The sequence below is a fragment of the Manacus candei genome, unplaced genomic scaffold (genome assembly GCF_025592945.1).
Source record: "Manacus candei isolate 608988 ecotype Guabito, Panama unplaced genomic scaffold, ASM2559294v1 h1tg000162l, whole genome shotgun sequence".
In the NCBI taxonomy this organism is placed as follows: Eukaryota; Metazoa; Chordata; class Aves; order Passeriformes; family Pipridae; genus Manacus; species Manacus candei.
The window spans coordinates 573,878-598,173 of NW_026138210.1; the positions used below are offsets into that span (position 1 = coordinate 573,878).

A 24,296-nucleotide genomic window follows, 5' to 3' on the forward strand; every position below is an offset into this window, starting at 1 on the left:
CTGGAGCTGCAGGACCTGCAGTGCCCGGCCGTGGCCAGCAGGGGGCGCTGTGGGATCGCTGGAGCTGCAGGACCTGCAGTGCCCGGCCGTGGCCAGCAGGGGGCGCTGTGGGCCCGTCAGTCCCCGCGGGCAGAGGGGCCGCAGAGAGCGGTCCCGGGACCGCGGGGGAAGCCGAGAAGGAGATGAGGGGGGTCCTCGCCTCCGTGGGGGCGACAAGGAAGGCAGGCAGCACACTCCCACGGGAACTCACCGCTGTCTCAAGTGGCGGGGACTCACTGCAGTCTCAGGTGGTGGTGTCTCAAAAAAACTCCTCCACCTCTCCCGCGGGCAAGCAAAACTCTCCGATGAAACACAACAGCTCCGGCGGGAGGGACAGTCAGGCAGGTCGAAGCCAGCAGGACGAGAGGTCGAACTCCCCAGGATTAACAGCCAAAAAACAAGCTAGACCTCCGGCCCCCCTCCCCAACAAAATGCCTGTCTGCACCCCGGGAGCCAGTCACAGCACTCTGCCTCTCACCTTTCCCACCAGCGCCCAACCCCCCCCCCCCCCCACCTCTCCCCTTTCTCCAATGGGTCCATTACCCTAGGTTGGCTACATCTTTTGTAATGCTAATGACCTCCCTTCCCCCTGCTCACTCCCTTTCTTTCCCTTGGAGTGAGGGCAGGGGAAGAAAAATTCCCCCTGATTTCCTAATCTATAACAGTCAGAATAACAATTTCATGAAATAATAAATAAGTACAATTATACAGACAAACAGTTGGTTTTAACCCACAAAACCCAAATGTCTAACCCAGCACCCTGGGGCATGAACAGAGTGGTGTTTGTTTGGCCCCCTGAGCCCAAAGTAAAGGGAGAGGGGGAAAAAACCTGTTGGTGAGAGTGGTGGTGCTGTCTGGTCAAGAGTGGTGGTTGAGGTTCGGTCGAGAGTGGTGATCTGCAGTCTGGTTGAGAGCGGTGGTCACAGTCTGATTGAAAAGTGGTGGTTGCAGTCTGGTTGAAGGGACATCGGTGACATCACAGGGACAGCAGTGACATCATAGAGACATTGGTGACATCACAGAGACAGCGGTAACATCACAGGAACAGCAGTGACATCAAAGGGACAACAGTGACATCACAATCACAAGGACAGCAGTGACATCACAGAGACATCGGTGACATCACAGGGACATCAGGGACATCACAGTCACAGCAGTGACATCACAAAGACAGCAGTGACATCACAGGGACAGCGGTGACATCACAGGGACAGCAGTGACTGTTACAACCCCCCCAGGAAAGAGGCGGGGGGGTAACTCAGGTTTTATCCATAATTCCCTTGGGGTGGATTAAAGTGAAACGACACTGAATAATCGGTGTCTGAAAACATATTGACAAGGTTTATTTGAACAATTTTGTATCAACAGGTTTGCCAGCATTTTGGGGGCTGTCATATAACAAGGCCAACCTTTCGGGGGAGGAGCAAAATGCATAGGGGAGAGAAAGACAGGGTAAGAGTAAGGGAGAGCAAGAAAGAAGAAAAGATGAGAGTGGTAAAAACGTAAATAGTCACCGCCCACTGGATCCAGCCATGTAAAAAGCAATGGTCTGGATCCACAGGCGGTGGGGGGAGAAGAAGGAAAAATCCCCCCCAAACCCCCAAAGTCACCAGTCAATATCCATATCCTTTGCACCTCCCCAAGGTGGGGAGTTGTTTCCATAGGGGGGTGTCCCCCTTTCTGGCGTGGAGTTCATGTGGAGGGCGTGGTAAACTCGGCTCTTCCCGCCTTTTGGGGGCTTGACATCTTCTGCACTGGAGGAGGGGGGATGGGCCCAGCTGCCCATCAGAAAGTCAAAAGCCTGCAGAAGTCTCTTAGAATGCAGAAATCATTAACTGTTCCAGTCTCTGACACTCCCCCAGAGCAGCGCTCGTGGGGAGATCTCTGCTCTCAACCTCCAGCAGTGACCTTGGGGGGTCCCCAGCCAAGGCAGGAATCTCCACACACCCCCCAAGAAGGGTTCTGTTGGAAGAACCTGCCCCTGGGAAAGGGGACTGACCCTTTCTGGTAGAAACCCATGGACTGACAGTCCTTGGACTCCAGGGGTTCCCTCACCATCAGGGGCTTCATTTGGGGTGAAACCAGTCTGGGGTCCAACATCTCCTGCCTTGTCCTGGCCCCCTCTCAGCTCAGCACTGACCCCTTTGCAAATGGGGCATTGTCTTGGTGCCATTGCAGGGGGATGTCCTGCCCCAGTGTCCCAGTGTTCCTTTAATTCCCAGAGGCCCTGCAGTGTCCCAGTGGCCCCTTGATTCCATGACCTTCGGAAACACCTCAGGGTTCCTTTGGTTCCATGAGGCCCCCATGTCCCAAAGGCCCCTGGATTCCAGGAATTCCGCAGTGTCACAAGGTTCCTTTTTTTCCATAGGGCCCTGCAGTGTCCCAGTTGTGCCTTGATTCCAGGAGTATCCAAATTCTCCCGGGGTTCCTTTGGTCTCAGGAGGTCCCGCAGTGTCCCAGCGGCCCCTTCATTCCAGGCAGGCCCAGGGAGACGAAGCCAAAGACGGAGCCCCGACCCCGTCAGCATCTTGGGGGGCGGGGGGGCAGGACCTGGGAAACGGCTGGGAAGGGACTGGGATGGACTGGGATGGAGTGGAATGGACTAGGATGGACTGGGACAGACTGGGACAGATTGGGATGGACTGGAACACTAGGATACACCGGGACCAGGACTGGGACCCAGCAGGACCCCCCGGGAGCAGGATCTGAGCACACTGGGACCCTCCAGGACCAGAACTGGGGCAACAGGGATCATACTGGGAGCTACTGGGACCACACCGAGGGCTACTGGGAGCAACTGGAGGCCACATAGGATAGAGTGGGAGTGCCTTGGAGTCACTGGGATCATACTGGTGGAAACTGGAATGTTACTGGGGCATCTGGGAGTGACTGGGAAGGACTAGGAGCATGCTGAGGGCTCTACTGGGATATCCTGGGAGTGTCTGCAACCATGGTGGGGGTGACTGGGACTGTACTGGGAGTGACTGGGACTATGTGAAGGGGAATTAGGACCGGGCTGGGGGCAACTGGAAGGAACTGTGAGTGACTGGATCTACAGTAGAAGCAACTGGGATTGACTGGGACTGTCAGGAGGGAGGACTGGCATCATACTTGGAGTGACTGGATCTGTGCTAGGGGCAACTGGGAGCAACTGGGACCATACTCGGATCACGGTGGGAGAAGCTTGGCCCATGCTGGGAGCAACTGAGACCACACTGAGGGTGACTGGGGTCATCCTGGGATCATACCAGGAGTGAGTGGGATCATGCAGGAGGTGATTGGGATCATACTGGGAGCAACTGGGAGTGCACTGGGGATGACTGGAAGTGGCTGTGAGCAACTGGGATCATGCTGGATGCTTCTGGGGGCAACAGGGAATGAGTGGGACCACATGGAGGAAACTGGGAGCAACTGGGAGAGACCAGGAGTGACTGGGATCATCCTGGGACTGACTCGGCGCTGAATGCGAAAAATCGGTCCGAGAAACTGCTCAGAGATTTTTTATCTTTAAGCAACAAGGTATTTGTTTATTCAACGTTGGGAGCAAGCCAGCTGGCGCTGGACAAACTTGCTTGAAGGCTTCACACAAAATCAGCATTTTTCTACAATCTTCAGCTGGGATTAAATGCATATTCAAGTGATTACAACATCTATCGATGCATATTAATAACAGGCGGAGTAGAGGTGGAGCTCAGGCGGGGCTTGGGGCGGTGTTTCTCTTGGCCCTCAATCCTGAGGGTACTTCCACTCTTCCTCCATGGCTCTGGGGGCTTCAACTCATCTTCCTCAGCTTGACCTTCCTTCTCTTCCATTCTTCTTGACCCGCTCACTGAAGCTTGGAAAAAGCCCTGGCTCCCGGCCTATTCCTTCTATTCCAATGTCTCCCTGATCCTGCTGTCTCTCTAATTTATCCCCTCGAGGCCTAGGACATGTTCCTGTACTATTCTCTGAAGCTTTGCTCCAGTCAGTAGAACAGTACGAGCACAGATGGTCTTGGATGTTGGTAGCTTGTTAGCAGACCCCAATTTCTTAGTTAACTCTTTTGGGCCTGGCCTCCTGTTTCCCCAGGGACACAGCCCGGGCCCGGCTGTTCCCATTCCCATTCCACGGGTTTGCATTCCTGTTCCAGGTGTTCCCATCCCATTCTAGTTGTTCCCATCCCATTCCAGGTGTTCCCATTCCCATTCCATGTGTTCCAATTCCCATTCCAGGTGTTCCATCCCATTCTAGGTGTCTCCATTCCCATTCCTATTGTCCCTCCTCCCGTTCCTGGTGTTCACATCCCACTTCTGTTTTCCCCATTCCCAGTTCTTTGTGTTCCCATTCATATTCCAGGTGTCTCCATTCCCATTCCTATTGTCCCCATTCCCATTCCAGGTGTTCCCATCCCACCTCTGTTTTCCCTATTCCCATTCCAGGTGTTCCCATTCTCATTCCAGGTGTCCCCATTCCAATTCCTGGTGTCCCCAGTCTGCTCCCAATGTTCCCATTCCCATTCCAGGTGTCCCCATTCCAATCCCAGGTGTTCCCATTCCCATTCCTGGTGTCCCCAAACTGCTCCCAATGTTCCCATTCCCATTCCAGGTGTCCCCATTCCAATTCCTGGTGTCCCCAGTCTACTCCCAATGTTCCCATTCCCATTCCAGGTGTTCCCATTCCAATTCCAGGTGTTCCCATTCCCATTCCTGGTGTCCCCAACCTGCTCCCAATGTTCCCATTCCCAATTTTCCGATTCCCAGTCCAGGTGTCCCCATTCCCATTCCTGATGTCCCCATTCCCATTCCGGGTGTCCCCATTTCCATTCCAGGTGTCTCCACTCCCATTCCAGGTGTTCCCATTGCCATTCCTGGTGTCCCCATTTCCATTCCAGGTGTTCCCATTCCCATTCCAGGTGTTCCCACTCCAGGTGTCCCCATTTCCATTCCAGGTGTTCCCATTCCCATTATTGGTGTTCCCATTCCAGGTGTCTCCACTCCAATTCCATGTGTTCCCATTTCCATTCCAGGTGTTCCCATTCCATGTGTCTCCATTCCAATTCCAGGTGTTCCCATTCCCATTCCAGGTGTTCCCACTCCAGGTGTCCCCATTTCCATTCCAGGTGTTCCCATTCCCATTATTGGTGTTCCCATTCCAGGTGTCTCCACTCCAATTCCATGTGTTCCCATTTCCATTCCAGGTGTTCCCATTCCATGTGTCTCCATTCCAATTCCAGGTGTTCCCATTCCCATTCCAGGTGTTCCCATTCCAGGTGTCCCCATTTCCATTCCAGGTGTTCCCATTCCAGGTGTTCCCATTCCCATTCCTGGTGTTCCCATTCCATGTGTCTCCATTCCAATTCCAGGTGCTCCCATTTCCATTCCAGGTGTTTCCATTCCCATTCCTGGTGTCCCCATTTCCATTCCAGGTGTTCCCATTCCCATTCCTGGTGTTCCCATTCCAGGTGTCTCCACTCCAATTCCAGGTGTTTCCATTTCCATTCCAGGTGTTCCCATTCCAGGTGTCTCCATTCCAATTCCAGGTGTTCCCATTCCCATTCCTGGTGTTCCCATTTCCATTCCAGGTGTTCCCATTCCTTTTGTCCCCATTCCCATTCCTGGTGTCCCCATTCCCATTCCAGGTGTTCCCATTCCCATTCCAGGTGTTCCCATTCCAGGTGTCTCCATTCCAATTCCAGTTGTTCCCATTCCCATTCCAGGTGTTCCCATTCCCATTCCTGGTGTCCCCATTTCCATTCCAGGTGTTCCCATTCCCATTCCTGGTGTTCCCACTCCAGGTGTCTCCATTTCCATTCCAGGTGTTCCCATTCCCATTCCTGATGTTCCCATTCCAGGTGTCTCCATTCCAATTCCAGTTGTTCCCATTCCCATTCCAGGTGTTCCCATTTCCATTCCAGGTGTCCCCATTTCCGTTCCAGGTGTTCCCATTCCAGGTGTCCCCATTTCCATTCCATGTGTTCCCATTCCCATTCCTGGTGTTCCCATTCCCGTTCCAGGTGTCTCCATTCCCATTCCAGGTGTTCCCATTCCCATTCCAGGTGTTCCCATTCCCATTCCAGGTGTTCCCTCCCCATTCCACATGTCCCCATTCCCATTCCTGCTGCCCGCATTCCCATTCCTAGTGTCCCCAGTCTGCTCCCAATGTCCCCATTCCCATTCCAGGTGTTCCCATTTCCATTCCTGTTGTTCCCATCCCATTACTATTGTCCCCATCCCATTCCTGATGTCCCCATTCCCATTCCAGGCATTCTCATTCCCTTTCCAGGTGTTCCATCCCATTCTAGGTGTCACCGCTGTCATTTCCCCTGCTGGTTTACCTTTAAACCAGCACACCAGGGCTGTGCCCAACGGGGGTCCCTGTGGATCATCCAACGCGGGTCCTCCCATGGCTGATGGAGTTGGAGCAGCGGCCGAAGCTCTTCCCGCAGTCGGGGCACTCGGGGCTTCTCTTACCGGTGGGTCCGTTGGTGGGAGGTCAAGGCAGAGCTGTCCCTGAAGCTCTTCCCACACTCCCCACACTTGTGAGGCCTCTCCCTGATGTGGATGCGAAGGTGGGTGTAGAGGGTGGAGCTGTCCCACATTCCCTACACGTGTAGGGCTGTTCCCCAGTGGGGATGTGCTGGTGGCTGAGCAGCTTGGTGCTTGTGCTGAAGCTCTTCCCACATTCCAAGCACTTGTAGGGCCATTCCCTGGTGTGGATACAACGGTGTTTGCAAAGGCTGGAGCTGTCCCTGAAGCTCTTCCCACACTCCGCACACGTGTAGGGCCTTTCCCACTGTGGATCATCTGGTGTCGGAGCAGGTGGGAGCTCCGTTTGAAGCTCTTCCCACACTCCCCACACGTGTAGCGCTGTTGCCCAGTGTGGATGCGACGGTGGTTGCGAAGGGTGGAGCGGTCATTGAAGCTCTTCCCACATTCCCCACACGTGTAGGGCCCTTCCCCACTGTGGATCGTCTGGTGTCGGAGCAGGTTGGAGCTCTGATTGAAGCTCTTCCCACACTCCTCACACATGTAGCGCCTTTCCCCACTGTGGATCATCTGGTGTCGGAGCAGGTTGGAGCTCTGATTGAAGCTCTTCCCACACTCCCCACACGTGTAGGGCCGTTCCCCAGTGTGGATGCGACGGTGCTTGTGGAGGTTGGAGCTCTCCCTGAAGCTTTTCCCACATTCCCCACACGTGTAGGGCTGTTCCCCACTGTGGATGCGACAGTGGTTGCGGAGTGTGGAGTGGTCACTGAAGCTCTTCCCACACTCCTCACACGTGTATGGCCGTTCCCCAGTGTGGACGTGCTGGTGCCTCAGGAGGTAGGTTCTCTTCCTAAAGCTCTTCCCACATTCCAAACACCTGAAGTGCTTTTTCCTGCTGGGAGGCTGCTCAGAGACCACCAGCTCGCAGTTCCGCCTCAAGGTCCGGCCGCCTTCCCGGCACACGCTGGCTCTTTCCTCCTCACAGCCCCCTGGGATGGCTTTGGAGCCCCTCCTGCGGGGGCATCTCCGGCCCTTTTCCTCCCCGCTGCCTTCCTGCGCCGGGGAGCCCTTCAAAACGGCCTCTCCCACCAGGCTCTGCCGGGGGGATTTGTCCTCCGCGCTCTCCGGCCTCACCTCGGGGCCTGGGGCAGGAACCAACAAGGACACGCAGGGGATTTGCCTCCGGCCCACAGGGAAACCCAAGGACATCCCCCCAACTCCGGCCCCGGCAGGACGGCCACAAAAGACAAAAGACCCACCCAAAGGGGCACTGACTTCCTCCTCACCTGCCTGGGGGGCCCAAGGCATCTTCCTCTTCCTCGCAGCCTCCTCCTCCATCCGCCCAAGCTTTGGGAAGCAGAAATAATGCTGGGGGGGAAAACATGGGGTGAGCACATTGCCCTTGGGGTTCCTCCTGCCCAAGTCCAGCTCAAGGACTCACCGGGCATCTTGTGTCCGTAAAAAGCCCCAAAACACCAACATTCAGCCCAAAATCCCCTCCCAGGAGTTCCCCCTCTCTGCTCTCTGGGGTTAGGGGGGTCCCCCCTGTCTGGCCTGATGGCACTTCTGCCTGCATTGGGGGTCCCCCTTCTCTGGGCTGCCAGGGGTCCCGCGGCTCCAGGGGGTTCCCACTCTCTGGGGTCCCCTTTAGTGTTGCCAGGGCGGTCCCAGGGCTCACTTCTCCCCACTCTGCCTCCCGGGGCCGGCCGGCCCTCCTCTCTCGGCTCCCACCCTCGCAAACCTCTTGGCGCTCTCAGCTCCCACCCCGCCTCAAGGCCCCCCCTCCTCTCCACACTCCAAGGCCTTCCCCCTCTCCGGGACCCCCGCTTAAGGGGCCCGGCGCTCCCTCTCTGCTCCCCCCCCCTCCAGCATTCCGGGGGTCTCCCAGCTCCGGGATCGCCCCTCTCCGCTCTCCCCACTCCGCGGCTACCGGGGTTCCCCCCCGGCTCTCACGGGGGCCCCCAAACCGCTCTCGCCCCCCCCCGCCATTGCCCAGCGACCGCCAGGACCTTTTGGCTGCTCTTCTTTGTGCTCCCGCTCGGCTCCTCCCTCGGCTGGGCCGCCGCTTTTGGCGGGTTTCCTCCTCCGGGATCCGCCCCCTGCAGCCCTTCCCCCCCTGGACCAGCCCCCTTGGGCCCCCCTTGGGCCCTCCTTGGGCCCCCCTTGCCCAATAAGTCTGATTATACAGACAAGGAATTGATTTTAACCCACAAAACCTAAATGTATAACCCAGCACCCTGGGGCATGAACAAAGTGGTTTTCCTTGGGCCCCCCCCCCGAGTCCAAAGTAAAGGGAGAGGGGAAAAAACCTGCTGGTGGGAGAGCTGTTGCAGTCTGGTCAGAAGAGGTGATTGCAGTCCAGTTGAGGGTGGTGGTCTCAGTCTGGTTGAGAGTGGTGAGCTGCAGCCTTCCTGTGGATCCCACGAGTGGTGGAAAGGTTCTGAAACTCCAGGTTTATATATTCTCCAGTTCAGGCAGGAATGGTCAGTCGTTCCCTCAGAGCGGGGAATTCCATAAAAGGATGCTTAGTTCGTTTCCTCAGAGCGGGGAATTCCATAAAAGGATGCTCAGTTCGTTCCCTCAGAGAGGCGAATTCCATAAAAGGATATGAGGATTGTCAGAGCAGGGAATTCCATAAAAGGGTATGAGGACAGGGACACCCCCCCACCTCGCAGGCCCCCTCCCCCCCCGACAACAGTTCCTGGGAAAATGGCATGGAAGGCCATAGAATACACACTTTTGGGCTACACCCATCCAGTGAGGAATCGGTCCCAGCTGTTCTAACTAGGACACTGTGTCCGTCATCGCTGACATCATCATCATCATCGGCCTCGTGGCAGTCGGTGTCTGGAAGCTCCGATCCGGTAACTCCCGGGATGGGGGTCGGCAAGGGGCACGGATCCGCCCGGCAGCATTCCGGGGATCCTCTGCCACGGGTGCTGATCCCGCTTTCTTTCCATAGGGAAGAGGGAGGGGAATGGATACGACCCCGCGCCCACCAGTGAGTCCCAGCAGCGTGTGTGGATCCAGATCCTCTGTGCAGGGATCCCAGGATGGATGCCGGGATTCCAGAGGGGAATGGGGGCCTAATGGCTGGAGCGGGCTTTGAAGGGGATTGCAGCTCAGGGCAGGATTCCAGAGTGGGGTCAGGTGGAATTGTGGACTGGGATCAGGGCTGGATTCTGGAGTGGGATTGGCGTGGGATGAACAGAGCAGGATCAGGTGGGAATCCGCAGCAGTTCCTGCTCTGCCTGGGCTCCACAGCCGGCTCTATCCCCTGGGATGGGAACAGGGACATGGTGACTCCTTTCCCCGCTCTCATCCCAGCAGGAATCATGGCCTGAGCGATCCCAGAGCTGGATCCGCCCCTTCCCTCTCCCTGTGGAAAGGCAGGAGCTGCTGGCAGAGCTCATCCCGCTGTTCCCACCCACCCCGGCCGCCCTGCGGCTCTTCCCGATGGATCAACTTCCTGCTTTTTCCCGTGTGAAACCCAGGACCACAATTATTCCTGAGGCTTTAATTTGGGTGTGAAAATCTCCTGCTTTGGGCAATAAATCCTGGCTCCTCCTCCGGCATCCGGCAGTTCCTCTGTGGGAACCAGGAATGGGAATGGGGACAGGGGGGGACTGGGATGGGGACATTGGGGATAGAGATGGGGACACTGGGAGCAGGTTGGGGACAGCAGAAATGGGCATGGGAACTCCAGGAATGGGAATGGGGACATTGGGAGCAGGTTGGAGTCACCAGGAATGGGAATTGGGGCACTGGGAATGGGAATGGGGACATGGGAGACCAGGATAGGGATAGTGGGGACAGGAACGGGGACACTGGGAGCAGGTTGGCTCAGCAGGAAGTGGGAATGGGGACAGGGATGGGAACCCCAGGAATTGGAATGGGGACAGGGATGGGAACCCCAGGAATGGGAATGGGGACAGGGATGGGAACCCCAGGAATGGGAATGCGGACAGGGATGGGAACGTGTCTCTCCAGGAGTTGGTTCAATACAAAGGTCGGTCCCTGGCTCGAGGCCACGGGAAGCCCCTTCTTTGGGAATGTCTGGGAACCAGGTGTCAGAGGTTTGAAAAGAGGTGTTGGAATTGTTTCCCAGTGTCCCCCCATTCCCATCTGTGTCTCCCGGGATGGGGTGGGTTGGAGCGGAGCCGCAGGCGCTGGGCAGGGGCAGTGGGGGGAGGGCGGCTCTCGGGGACACCGCGGTGGCCGCGGGGAGGGCGGGGGGTCCTTTGTTCGGGGGCTTTTGGGGTTTGTCCGGGACCGGACAGAGCGGGAGCTGATTTTGGCCACCTTGTTCTCTTTTCCTCAGAGGAAGTTTTTTCCCCACGGGACACCTCGTGGAGAACGACCGAGAGAGAGAGAGAGAGCCCGACCCATCTGGGAGCGAGGTGTTCTGCTTTGGGGACTGCCCCGGGAAAAGGGACTCCTTCACTGCTGGCTGCGAGCACACGGGGCTGAGAGAGCTTTGAACTGCTGGGACAGTTTCTCCCCCCACCTGGGGATTTGGGACTTGGTTTTGTTTCTTCTGAAAGTTTTTGGTTGCACCATTTGTTGTTTATTCAGATTTTGTTAATAAAAAGTTGTTTCTTTTCCTTTTCCACACTTCCACCTGAAGTCTCTTAATTTCTAAGTTGTAATCTTGTTTAACCAAGACCCAGTGCCCTCAGGGGGAGGAGGAGGAAAGGAGACCAAGAGGTGCTGTGGCCACTCAAACTGCAGAGGAACAACCTGTGCCAGTAGCAGCTGCCCCTCTACAGAAGAAATCCAAGACCAAATCAGCTCAGTTAGTGAGGGATGAAGGGGAAGCAGAGCCCTCAGAACAGGAGCAAGAGGCAGGACCAGAGATAATCACCAGATCCCCATCTCCGGCTGAGCTGTGAGAGATGTGAAAAGATTTCAGCCTCCAGCTGGGAGAGCCCCTGCTGACCTGGCTGCTCCAGTGCTGGGATATCATGGCCCAGCATATGGAACTAGGTGGGAGTGCAGCCAAGCACCTGGGATCCCTGTCCTGGGATGTTGGGATTGACCAGGGGATTGGGAAGAGGACAGAGAGGGGATGAGAGCTGGGTACATATGGCATGGACCCCTTGCACAGCAAGGAATAAATGACGCTCTTCGTGCGGTGGTGATACAAAGAGAAAGTTTATTCAAAATTCCCACTCTTAAATCCCTGTGTACCATGTGACTTCTTCAGCCAATAGAGTTATATGTGACTGCGCATGTCCCCTCGGGCCCATCGCCCTGGCACATCCCCTGTGCATCCAGACACGCCTCCTACATATCCCCTCTCTCTAATATCTTAAAGAAGTCACAAAAGACAGTGTAAAAAACAGTGCAAACAACCAGAACATTGTAAACTACCAAGCTTCGCAGTGACCCAGCACATTGCTTCGCTTAGCTTCTTAACTCTAACATAAACCTTTTAAAACCTTATATTCCTATAGGGTAGTGCAACTTGGATAATTATTTTATTAACTTGGGGCCTTCAGCCCAACTGTGTGTAAACTATAACCTTTATTAATCTGAGGGTTTTTTAATAACTGGGGATTTCAAACTTTATTCAAGAAACAGGGTAAGCATATCAAAACTCAATTCTTCCAAGGTGACCTTGTGGTGTAGGTAATGTGGTCTTGTGAGGTATTCTGTGTTTTTATGTTTTCCAGTCACACAACTCTCTTATTCATTCACTCATCTCACACACGACGGCCGTCATCATTCACGCATACGCATACACACACCAATATTTGCAGTTTGCTTGTCACCACATTGGTCATTAATATAAACTGAAACATAACAACTGTTTTTAAACTCCTGAGTTATCTGGTTCCTGCAGTTGTGATTGTGTATCCAAATAGGGTTTTACACACCTGGAGGGAATCCACTTTAGTTCTTTTCCTGTTGCCACACAAGCGTAACCTCTCCCCCAAGTCAGAAGATCTAAAGGTCCTGTCCATTGTCCCGAGATCAAATCTTTTACCATGACTAATGGCCTGGGAGAGGCAAACGCCTGAGATTTGTGCTGCTTCTCATATCTGCTTCTTTCAGCACTGTCACAATTTAAAAAATTGATAACATATGTGGCTTTCCACAAACGTTCTTGCGGACTGTATAGCTTCTCCCCCCCTCTTTGTTTTATTAGCATCTCTTTCAGTGTGCGGTGTGCCCTTTCTACAATTGCTTGTCCCGTAGGTGAGTGTGGGATCCCTGTGATATGTGAAATTCTCCATTCTGATAGGAAATTCCTTACCTTTTCAGAGACGTATGCTGGTCCGTTATCGGTCTTAATCTGTTGTGGAGTGCCAAGGGTAGCAAAACAGCTTAGCCAGTGTCTTATTACATCCTTGGCTTTCTCACCTGTGTGTGCTGTAGCAGTGATGTACTGTGAATGTGTGTCTACAGTTACATGTACATATTTCAAGGAGCCAAATTCTGGGATGTGTGTAACATCTGTTTGCCATATCTGATTGGATAATAACCCTCTGGGGTTAACACCTTCCTGAGATGGCATGGGGGTAATTTTTTGACAGTCTGGACAAGTCAATATGATATCTCGGGCCTGATTGATAGTAATTTTGAATTGTCTCTTTAGAGAGCGTGCATTCTGGTGGAAAAACGAATGGGACAATTTTGCTTGCTCAAGGGTCCTAGGTACTGTGTTGAACATTGCTGCTTTGTCAGCTTCTCGGTTCCCTTCAGCTATTGGCCCTGGCATGTCAGTGTGAGACCTGATGTGCATTATATAAAAATCAAACCTTCTGTGATTGACAAGGAACCAAATACAACGCATTTCAAACAACAAATGAGGGTTAGAAACATCCCGAAGAAATGAACATTCTAGACGTGAAACTAGCCCTGCAGCATAACAAGAATCAGTGACAATATTAACAGGTTGTTCAGAAAACTTTTCCAAGGCAATACGAATGACAGCCAGTTCCAGAACCTGCACAGAGCATTGGTTCATGGTCTGTACCTTTTGTTCCCATTGTCCGGTATCAGGATTTATCCAAGTCACTGCAGCTTTCTGTGATCGCCCAGATGCATCTGTAAAAACTGTGAGGCCTTTTACTGGCTCACTTCTGCATCTAGTCGTGGTTCTTAAAGGTAAATTACCGATTTCTGCCCAAAGTTTGTGCTTAGGGAGATTAACTGAAATGTTACCATCAAAACCTGCTAAGGCAGCTTGGAACTCGGTGTCCTCAGCCAGCATCCAAGCTAAATTGTCCTTCGTGGCTGGAATGTAGATGACCGCTGGATCTCTTCCATCTAGTTCCTGTAATCGAACTCTGCCTTTAATAACAAGCTTAGCAAACATTTCATTAATTGTCCATACAGTTTTAGGTGGGGTGTGGGGCAGAAATAGCCATTCTAGAACCAGCAGTGGGTCCTTTTCAGTCTGGTCCCACTGGAATAAGACTGCAAATGGCTGATACCTGCTGGGAATTAAGGCCAGGCAGATTTGCAGTTCAGGATCTCTCCTTCTGCTCTGCCTAGATTCTATCGCCTTGGCACAAATGTCTAACGCCTGTTTGGCCTCTGCTGTCAGAGCCCTATTAGACGTCAGATCAGAGTCCCCCTTTAGTAACACAAAGAGAGGGTGTAGCTCCTCTGTGGTTAAGCCTAGAACAGGCCTTAACCAATTAATAGCTCCCAGAAGTTTTTGCAACTCATGTAAGGTTAAAGTGTCTTTTACCTCGAGCTGCAGCGGCTGTGGGGAAATCTGTTGTTGCGTGATTCTCCATCCAAGATAGTTCCAGGGCTGCGATCGCTGGATTTTCTCTGCTGCAACCTGTAAGCCTGCTTCTTGGACAGCATCAGTTAAAGCAGTAACAACAATTTGCAGTTCATTTTCTGTGGCCATGCTTATTAAAATATCATCTATGTATTGGTAGATTATTGCAGAAGGAAAACGTTTTCTGACGGGTTGAATAGCATTTGCAACTACTGTTTGGCATATGGTTGGACTGTTCTTCATCCCCTGAGGGAGAACAACCCAATGATACCTTTGCATAGGCTGTGAGTTGTTTAATGCTGGAATGGAAAATGCAAACCTTGGGGCATCCTCGGGGTGCAGGAATATGGTGAAAAAGCAATCCTTTAAATCAATTATTGTCAGAGGCCAGTTTGCTGGGAGCATAGCAGGTGAGGGTAATCCTGGTTGCAATGCCCCCATAGACTCAATGACTGCGTTTACTGCTCTGAGATCCTGAATCATCCTCCATTTGCCAGTTTTTTTTTTGGAATGCAAAATACAGGAGTGTTCCAGGGACTATTTGTTGGCACAATGTGTCCTGCTTCCAATTGTTCCTCTACAAGCATCTTTAAATGTTCAAGCCTTTCTTTTTTCATGGGCCATTGGTCTACCCAGACCGGCTGGTCACTTTTCCAGACCAGCTTAATCGGTGCTTGGGACAGCTGACCAATGGCCCCTATTGAAAAACCTGGTTGCTTGCAGGAGGAATTTGCATTACTGTGCCAAACTGGGAAAGTATATCACGTCCCCACAGAGAACAAGGGATTGGGGCTATGAATGGAGCTACTTTTGCTACTTGCCCCTCTGGTCCCAAGACGGTGAGTACTTGAGCACTCTGTCTGGGTCTTTGTGTGCCTCCCACCCCTTGAATGGTTGCAGCTGGGCAAACAGTAGGCCAGTCAAGTGGCCATTCGGAGTCCTTTATTATGGAAACATCGGCTCCCGAATCCAAAAGGCCTGTAAATCGGTGCCCATTAACCTGGCACGTCATGAGCGGCTGTGCTGCTGTGATGGCTGCTGCCCAGTAAACCTGTGGTTGTCCCGTGCTGCCAAAGGCCCCTGAACCCCGCTCCCTCCCCCCCTCCCCTGCAGGCGACGCACTGTAGAAGGGGATTAACTGAGCAAGCTTCTGTCCTTTCGGGATGAAGCAGGGGGGTGAAGGGGTCCATGCCATTATCAGAATCTCGCTATGAGAATCCGAGTCTATTACACCTGGCAGCACAAACAAACCCATTCTGGTGGTAGAGGACCTTCCAATCAGCAGTGCATGTACCCCTGGATTAAGGGGACCCCGATGTCCAGTCGGGATTAGCACCACCTCAGTGGAAGTTATGAGAACTGTGTCCCTGTTGGATAAGTCCAGCCCAGCGCTGGCTGATGTGGCGGGGCACAGATCACTGGCTGGGGTGCAGGGGCACAGAGCACTGGCTGAGCTGGGGGGGCACAAATCGCCAGCCTGTTCCCCTGTGTCGCATGTGATTGCTGTACCGGGGCGTGCGACAGCGCCCCTCGCCTCCAGTTTTTTTGGCATCCTCCTTGCTTTGGGTTGTTTTCGAGGTGCCAATGCTAGAGGTTTCTGAGGGCAGTCCCTTCGGAAATGGTCAGGGGCCCCACAAATGAAACAACCATCTTTGGGTCTGGCTCCCTGTTGTGTCCTTAACTGAGTACTCAGTGCTACTGCTAGCAAATCTGATTGATGTGTTAAAGAACCCACCTCTTGGCAGGCACGAACTAATTCTGAGATACTGCAAGTTTCCCTCTTAGGAAGGGTTTGCAGAACTCTTTTACAATCCACATTAGCATTTTCGAAAGCCAGTCTTCTGCTAAGGATCTCTCTGGCTTCCTCATTTTCAATCTGCCTATCCAGAGCAGATTGCAGCCGATCTAGGAATTTTGTGTAGGGTTCTGTTGGGCCCTGTATTATTTTGGTGAATGACAAGTTTGCATCTCTGTCTGATGTAGGTAATTTTCTTATTGCCCGCATGGCATGTTTTGCTATTACCTCGTATACCTCTCTAGTGTAACCGGTTTGAGCATCTATGGAACGATAGTTCCCATCCCCTGTGAGTTGGTGTGCTGATACCCCTGCTTGCGGGTCATTAGCGTAAGCAGAACAGATTTCTCTAAAATCGTTCAGCCATACATTGTATTGTGTGTTAGAAAGGCTTATTTGTAACAAGGTTCTCCAGTCATGAGGCATGAAGATGTATGTGGAACTTAGTGACTCTAAAAATGCAAGCGTGTTAGGGGATGATATGCCAGTTTCTCTCATTAACTGTCTTAGTTCTTTGGTTAGTTCATGTGGTAATGGTTGGAACCTGCGGCTTTGACGTGGACCAATAATTACTGGACATGCTTGTATAACTTGTAAGTCCCCAGTACGCAATGCCTCTTCTCTGCATAAAGCCCACCTATCAATTGTACCTTCTCGGTATGTTGCTTCATCCCTTGCCGGCGGAGCTATCCCGAAATCCCCCTCCTCCTCCCCCCATTCCTCCCATTCCCTCCCCCCCGCAGCTCCTGCGAAAGCGGCTGTCTGTGGGTGGGTGGTGGTGGTGGTTGGGGAGTACGGCGCGGGGGCGGGGAAGGACGGGTCGGTGTCCGAACCGCGTGGCAGGCGAGATGGTGGTGCCCGCTCCTGGGCGCGTACTCGGCGTTCATGCGCGGGATGGGTTGGCGAGTAAGCTGAGCTAGCCCCCCCACTCCCGTCACGGGACCCCCTGCTGCTGTCCCACTGACTGGAACCTCGCATCTGGGGCCCCGCTCCCTCCCGCCGGTCCGTGTCCCTTGGGCTCTTGGTTCTCTTCCCCGTATTAGAATTGTGAACGGCTCCACCCCCTCCTCCCGCCGAGCTTTGTGAGTTCAAACTGCGGCGCGTAAAAGTGGGGCTGCTGCTTGCAGCCTGAGTGGGGGTGTATGTGTTTGTCGTTCTTTGGTGGGATCTGCTTAATGCAGTCATTATAGCTTGCCAGGCTGGGTAAGCATTGTTTGCCTGGGAATCCCCTCCCTGAGCCTTGAGTTTGATAAGATTGCCTATTTTGTCCCATATGTGAATGTTGAGGGCTTCAACTAGAGGTAGTTCTGGTACGGCTGCTTTAATGAGCCGCACCAACTCTGATAGTTCAGCCCTTGTAACCTGAACATAGTAAGGATTCAGCAGAGCAGCCAGTGCTTCTGTGTCCCGTGATACTTCGGTAGGGAAAAAGTTCCCCATGTTACCTTTGTGTCTCGGCGCTGCTGGGGTGCGCTGCTGAAGAGGGTCTGTCGGTTTGTTGATTTGTGTTGGCTCACTGTCGGTTGGGCTGTGGCGTCCCGTCGGCGGCGGCTGATGTCCCGGTGCAGGCAGCAAGCGGCAAGCGGCGGCGGCAGGCACGGGCAGCTGTAGCGACGGACGCGGGGGTTGACTGTAGAGGCGGAGGCTTGGGGCTGCGGCGATCGGCGTGTGCGGGCTGCGAAGCGGCGAACGAAGCGGCGGCGCTGGCGGCGGCGTCTCAGTCACGTGGCGGCGGCTCGGCGTGGTCCCGGCTCCGTCTCCGGTGAGCGCGGCGTTCGCAGCGGCGGCAGCGGCGGCTCCGGGGCTCCCGCGGTTCGCTGGGCGGCGCGGGGGTCGGGGGTGCGCTGTGTCGGAAGGCGCGGCGCGGCGCCTCGGTGAAGCCCGCGCGGTCTGAATACGGCGCAGGGGCTTTTTGCTGGCAGTGCTTTTTAAGCACGCCGCAGGGTCAGTCTGCAGCGGTGAGCAGGCGGGGAGCCGCGGCCAGTTTCTGCTGGACAGAAAACTGGATCGGGGGCTCCGCGGGGGTCAGCGGTGGCTGGGGTTGCTAGGACGCGGCAGCGGCAAGCCGCTTTTTGCACGTGGTCCACACAGTCGGTAGCGAAGAGTCGCTTTACCAGATGACCGACACTCAGGGGACTAACAGGCCTTTCCCTGACGATCTTAAGGTGCTCCGCGGCTCGTTCTCCGAGCTGCAGGCACGCTTTCACCCAGGGAGCAGTCTTAGACGTGCGGGGTGCGTCCCAGTCACTCACCGCTTTCGATGTTGCGTTGACCCCCTCCGCTCTCTCCGGTGGCTGCTTTGACCTCTCGGTTTCTTCCTTAACTCTTTCTTCTCTTCTTCCGTGCACTATCTTACTATTATTGAGCTCACTAAACTAACTGTCCGTCTCTTAGATCTCACTAAGACCACGGGTTATTGACGTCAAAGTTTTTTGTGGTGAAGTCTCCCTTCTTCGAAAATGAAGAAGATCCCGGAGACACCAGCTGATCTCCTGATCCAGGATAGATATCTCACTTAATATAAGCTAAAGATGTCCCGTTCGGGTGCCACTTATGGCATGGACCCCTTGCACAGCAAGGAATAAATGACGCTCTTCGTGCGGTGGTGATACAAAGAGAAAGTTTATTCAAAATTCCCACTCTTAAATCCCTGTGTACCATGTGACTTCTTCAGCCAATAGAGTTATATGTGACTGCGCATGTCCCCTCGGGCCCATCGCCCTGGCACATCCCCTGTGCATCCAGACACGCCTCCTACAGGTACAGGCTTGGGAACTGCCAGGAGGGCTTTTGAAAGGAGTGTAGGGGAAAGGGATGTCTAAGAACAAGTCCCTCAGGAGAGGGAAGCAGAGAGGCTGAGTTTTGACCCCAGCACAAGGGTCTGCAGGGCAGAGCAGAGAATATGCCCACAGAAGATTCTTGTGTGTCCGTCTTTGCAGTTCTGACAGGCACTTCTTGTCACAGCCTGTCCTCTCCACTCCAGAATAGGCCCTGGCAACCAAAGAACCAACACCCCACACCATAGTGCAGACCAACCCATGTGCTTTGGGCCCTTTTGTTGTCCTATCCATTCTGGCCTATCGTCTCCATTCTGGAATGGCCTCTGGAAACCAAAGAACCAAGCCCCCACCACATGACAGTTCAACCCCATCCGTGTGCCAAGGGCTCCTTTGTGGTGTCACAGCCTGTCCTCTCCATTCTGGAATGGGCCCTGGCAACCAAAGAACCAACGCCCTACAACCCCAAAGTGAAGCCCCACCTTTCTGCCATGGGCCCTCTTGTGATGTCACGGCCTATCCCCTCCATTCCAGAATGGCTGCTGGAAACCAAAAAACCAATGTCTCACAGCCCCTAGTGCAGCCCAACCCCTGTGCCATGGGCCCCTTTGTGATGTCACAGCCTGTCCTCTCCATTCTGGAATAGCCCCTGGAAACCAAAGAACCAACACCTCACACCCCCACAGTGCAGCCCCACCTGTCTGCCACGGGACTCTTTGGGATGTCACGGCCTTTCCCCCAGGAAAGAAAGCCTGGAACCTTCGGGTTTCACATGCAATTGGGGGACGACCCTGGGCACTCCATGGGCAGCAAGAGCTTTCTGTCCTGGCTCTTTTTGTCTGGCAGGAATCTTCAGCTGTGTTCAGTTTGGGCAGTCAGACTGGCAATTTCAGTGCAGGGCTCCTGCAAGTGAACGACAGCCCTTCCCTCCAGGAAAGAAACCCCTTACCCTCGGTCTCTTCACCTGTTCCTTAGAACACAACCTGCAGGGAAGCTTTCTGGGATCTCTTCTCTTGAGAATTGGGAAGATAGACCCACTCCCATGTTTAACACCTCAGGCAAAACCACCCTTTGAACACCTTTCCCAACCCTCCCCAACCTTTCCCAAAGCCCAGATTTTACAGGTGTCTTGTAATTCTGGCCCAATCTCACCCAAGCCCACAAACCATGACAGAAACCTCTCAGCCTCACGCTGCCTCCTTCCCATTGCTGTGCCTTATGTGCAGGCAAAAGGCCTTAAAATCAAGTACCCAAAATTCATGGTCTGTTCTTTTTCCCACAAAAGAAGGCGTGGTGAACTCCCCAGACCAGGGATTGGAAGATCTCCCCAAAACTCCTTTGGTACACGCTGCAGGGCCAACGATTCCTCTGCTCTGCCCTGTCGGCACTGCTTTGTCTCATCTGGGTCCCCAGAAACCGTCAGTGAAAGCTGGGGAATAAAATCTCTGAGCAGTTGGTTGGGTTCCAGAGGTGACCCTACTTCATTCAGTGCTGAAGGGACACAGGAATTGCTCTCTAACACATGTACATCAGTTCTCAAAACTTTTAACTCTTTCTACATTTTAACAGACAAAGGAATTCCTGTCCATTGGCTTACCAGTTCTCTGCAGGAATTCTTCTTTTCTCTTCTCTTGGCTCTGGATTTCTCACTTTGCATGATGCTTAGTCCACAGTTTTTGTCCTTTTCTTGTCTTTTCCCTGGATAGGGAGAGCCTCAGTAACTGTCTGTGTTAGTTTTGTCTTCCTCTCTGGTTTCTCTAAGGGTCTTTGCGGTTTAGAAATTCTGCCTTCTTGGTGTCCAGGTCTCAAAAAGATTTCTCTACCAGGTCTCTGACCACTGAAATATGGAAGGCCTTAAACTTTTGCTTTGTTTTTCTAACAAATGGCCATGGCCCAGAACTTGTCCATCATCCATTGTCTCTTGCCCCCATTCAATCTCCTGCCAGCAGTTTCTCCCCACTGCTGGGTGGGCTCCTTTGTCAAGCACTAGAACTTGTTGGGTAACAGGCCCAGTCCTGTTGCCTATTTTTCATGGGGATCTGCAGGAGGGCATTGAGTCTTCCAGGAGCAAATTGGCAGAGGACCCCAGGCTGGCTTGCAGTGTGGATGTACTGGAGAGTAGGAAGGCTGTGCAGAGGGTCCTGGACAGGCTGGACCTCTGGGCCGAGCCCGTGGGCATGAGGTTCAAGAGTGCCTTTGGTGCCTTTGGGGCCTCTGGCCACAAGAGACCCCCTGCAGCTCCAGGCCGGGGGCAGAGGAGCTGCAAAGGGTCCCCGTGGGAGAGGCCCTGGGGGTGCTGGTGGACAGAGGCTGAACCTGAGCCAGCGGGTGCCCGGGTGGGCAAGAAGGCCAAGGGCAGGCTGGCCTGGATCAGAAAGAGTGTGGCAGCAGGAGCAGGGCAGGGATTCTTCTGCTGGACTGGGCACTGGTGAGGCCACCCCTGGAGTGCTGTGTCCAGCTCTGGGCCCCTCAATTCAGGGAGAACCTTGAGGGGCTGCAGTGGGTGGAGAGCAGGGCAATGGAGCTGGGCAAGGGTCTGCAGTGCATGGCCTGTGAGGAGCAGCTGAGGGAGCTGGGCTTCTCCAGCCTGGAGAAGAGGAGGCTCGGGGCTGACCTTCTCCCTGTCCACAACTTCCTGACAGGAGGCTGGAGCCAGGTGGGGGTCAGCCCCTTCTCCGAGGCGACAGGCGACAGGACAAGAGGACACGAGGACCTGCCTGTCAGGGGCTGTTTGTCAGGGACAGGAGCAGGACTTTTTGGAGAGAAAGAGGGATTAGGTATTGAAATGGGCTGCCCAGGGAGGTGGTGGAGTCACCGTCCCTGGAGGTGTTTAAGCAAAGACTGGCCATGGCACTGAGTGCCGTGCTCTGCTTGACGTGCTGGGGATGGGGCGTAGGCTGGACGCCGGTTGATCTCACAAGTCTCTGCCAAGCTCAGGGACTCTGGGCTTCTGTGCCACCCCAGCCTTTGGGGACAGCGTGCTGGTGGCTCAGAGACTCCGTCCTTGCCTTGCCTTGCCCATCTCCTGGCTGCCAGGCAAGGGCCTTGTGACATCAGAGCCTCTGTGGAACAGCGCGGGGGCTGAAAAGTGTCAGTGCTGCGTCCCCGTGCCCAGAGCCTGGGCAGAAGTCGGCTGGCAGGGACGGGCAGAGACTGTGCAGAGGTGTCAGCTCGTCCCGCAGCAGCACCATGCCCAGCCAGGGCATCTCCTGGCTCCTCAGGCTCTCGGTGCTCCTGCTCTTGCCTGGCCCACTGGAGCCTTGCAGCCGTGCCACAGGTGCCATTGCTGAGAACCGGGGTTTGCCTTGGATGGCCCCTTGCCAGAAAAGGCAGGAGAGGCTGGAGAGAGGGGAAGGAGGGGGGTCAGGCCGCTGGGATGGTGCCGGCGGGCCGTGAGCCCGAAGCCAGCAAGGCCTTGGGCCCACACGGTGTCAGGGGAGGACTGAGAGCCCCCAGGGAGGAGGAAAGCTGGGTAGGCCCCAAGGCTCCTGGGCCTCTTCCTTGGCAGCCCTTTGGCCAAGGCCCCCAGGCAGAGGTGGGGCTCAGCCCCTGCCCAGCAATGGGGCACAGGCTGAGCCCCAGGGACACCAGACCCAGGCGGCCTGAGCTCTTCTTCCTGCAGCGTCTGCCTGGGGCAGCCCAGCCAGGCCTGAGTCTCTGCAGGAGAGGCCAAGCCCAGCCAGAGAGGGCTCAGCCCTCTGAGCCTGCACTCACTGCAAAGGGAACAAAACATTGGCCCAGAGGACATCCTGCCCCCAAATGGAGAACTGGAAAGGTCAAGAATAAAAAAGTCACCCCCCTCCATTCTTCAAGAAATGTTCAGACCTCTTTCCTAAAAGCATCCAGGATTCGGGTCACCCAGTTTTCTCTCTGACAAGGCTTTGCAGGGGCTGCTTGGGAAAGGGAAGCCCTGGGGCCCCAGTGCAGATGGTGGGGCTGCACTCTGGGGGGGTCGGCCTTTGGCTCTTGGCTTCCAGGGGCCCCCAGGAGTCAGTGAGCCGGGCTGGGGACGAGGGGCAGGACTGGCTGGGATTGCCTCTGGGGCCTGGCCCAGAAAATGGAAGTGTCCCCATGGGGGCAGCTGGAAAGGGCCCAGGAAGGAAATGCTGCCCCAGCGCAGGCTGTGGCAGTGGGGAGTGTGCAGGGGGAGGAGGCTGGGCCAGAGCAGGGCTGGGCAAGAAGGGCCAAGCCGCGGGTGGGTTCTCCCCCGGCCCCCAGGGCCCAGCCCCTGATGGGAGGGCCTTGGGCAGGGCCTGGGGCGACTGCAGGAACCTCCGAGGCAGCCCAAGGGCCGTGCTTTTGGCAGCTGGGTTGACAGGCCCAGCTCTCTGCAAGAGAAGTTGAGGGCTCTGAGCCAGAGAGGGGCTGAGAGCCGGGTCCAGGCTTGGGAATTGCCGGGAGGGGAAAGAGGTGTCTAAGAACAAGTCCCTCAGGAGAGGGAAGCAGAGCGGCTGTGTTTTGACCCCAGCACAAGGGTCTGCAGGGCAGAGCAGAGAATATCCCCAACGTGAGATTGTTGTGCATCAATCCTGGCAGTACAGACAGGCACTTCTCTTCAAAGGTCGTTCTGGGAGCGTCTTCTTGTTCTTTCCAGGTGGGATGCAAGCGGTGGGGGGGCCTTTGACAGCAAAGGGGAGACGAGCAAGTTGAACATTTTCCTGCCAGTCTGAATCAGATGTTAATTCTGGTGGGCTGTATCCTTGGTGAATCTAAGCACATCCCTTGGCATTTGGGTTTTTTTCCGGGTGGTTCGCAATCTGAGAAACATCAGCAGAGTGGGAAGGAGGTCCCTGCAGTCAGAGGTCAGTGTAAAGGAAGCTGAGAGGGGAGCTTTGGTGAGAATGTTGCCCTCTGAGGGGATCCGTCAGTGTGTGCCTTCCCTGGGGGATTTCTTTGCAGTGGCCGTGCCTATTGCCAGGGGAGCAGAGCCACAGGCCCAGGAGCCGAGCGACAAGGTCAGGTGCTCTTGTGCTGGCCTGGTGGGCAAGGGCAGGGGATTGCAGGGCTCAGCAATGAAGCATTTCCCTCTTCTCTTTGGAGGGAATGTTGCACTCTGAGGTCATCCATCAGTTTGTGCCTTTGCCTCTGTGATGCTGAAAAACCCAGTCCGAAGAACTGCTCAGAGACTTTGGATCTTTGAGCAGCAAAGGGATTTATTGCCGACGTCGGCACAAGCGTGGTTCGCACCATGGAGAACTTGGTCGAGAGTTTCACACAATATCGGGGTTGTATACAATTTTCATATATGATTAAATATGATAAATCATATTCATCTGATCACAACATCTATCTATGCATATTAATAATGGGCAAAGCTCGGGCGGAGCTCAGGCGGAGCTTCTCTTGGCCCTCAGTTCTGGGAGGGGTTTAGGTGAGTCTGGGGTCTCTGCTCCTCTCCATCAGTCCCCAGTGTCCCCATCCTGGTCCCTCATGTTCCCACTCTATTCCTGGTGTTCCCGTTCCCGGTGTTCCTATTCCCA

At 54.5% G+C, this 24,296-nt stretch overlaps 1 protein-coding gene across 9 annotated transcripts in view; it reads right to left on the reverse strand.

The window, feature by feature from the left end:
- LOC127463464 (class I histocompatibility antigen, F10 alpha chain-like) overlaps positions 1-24,296 on the reverse strand; it is a 237,011-nt gene that overhangs the window by 195,763 nt on the left and 16,952 nt on the right. The gene's annotated exons all lie outside the window — the stretch shown is intronic.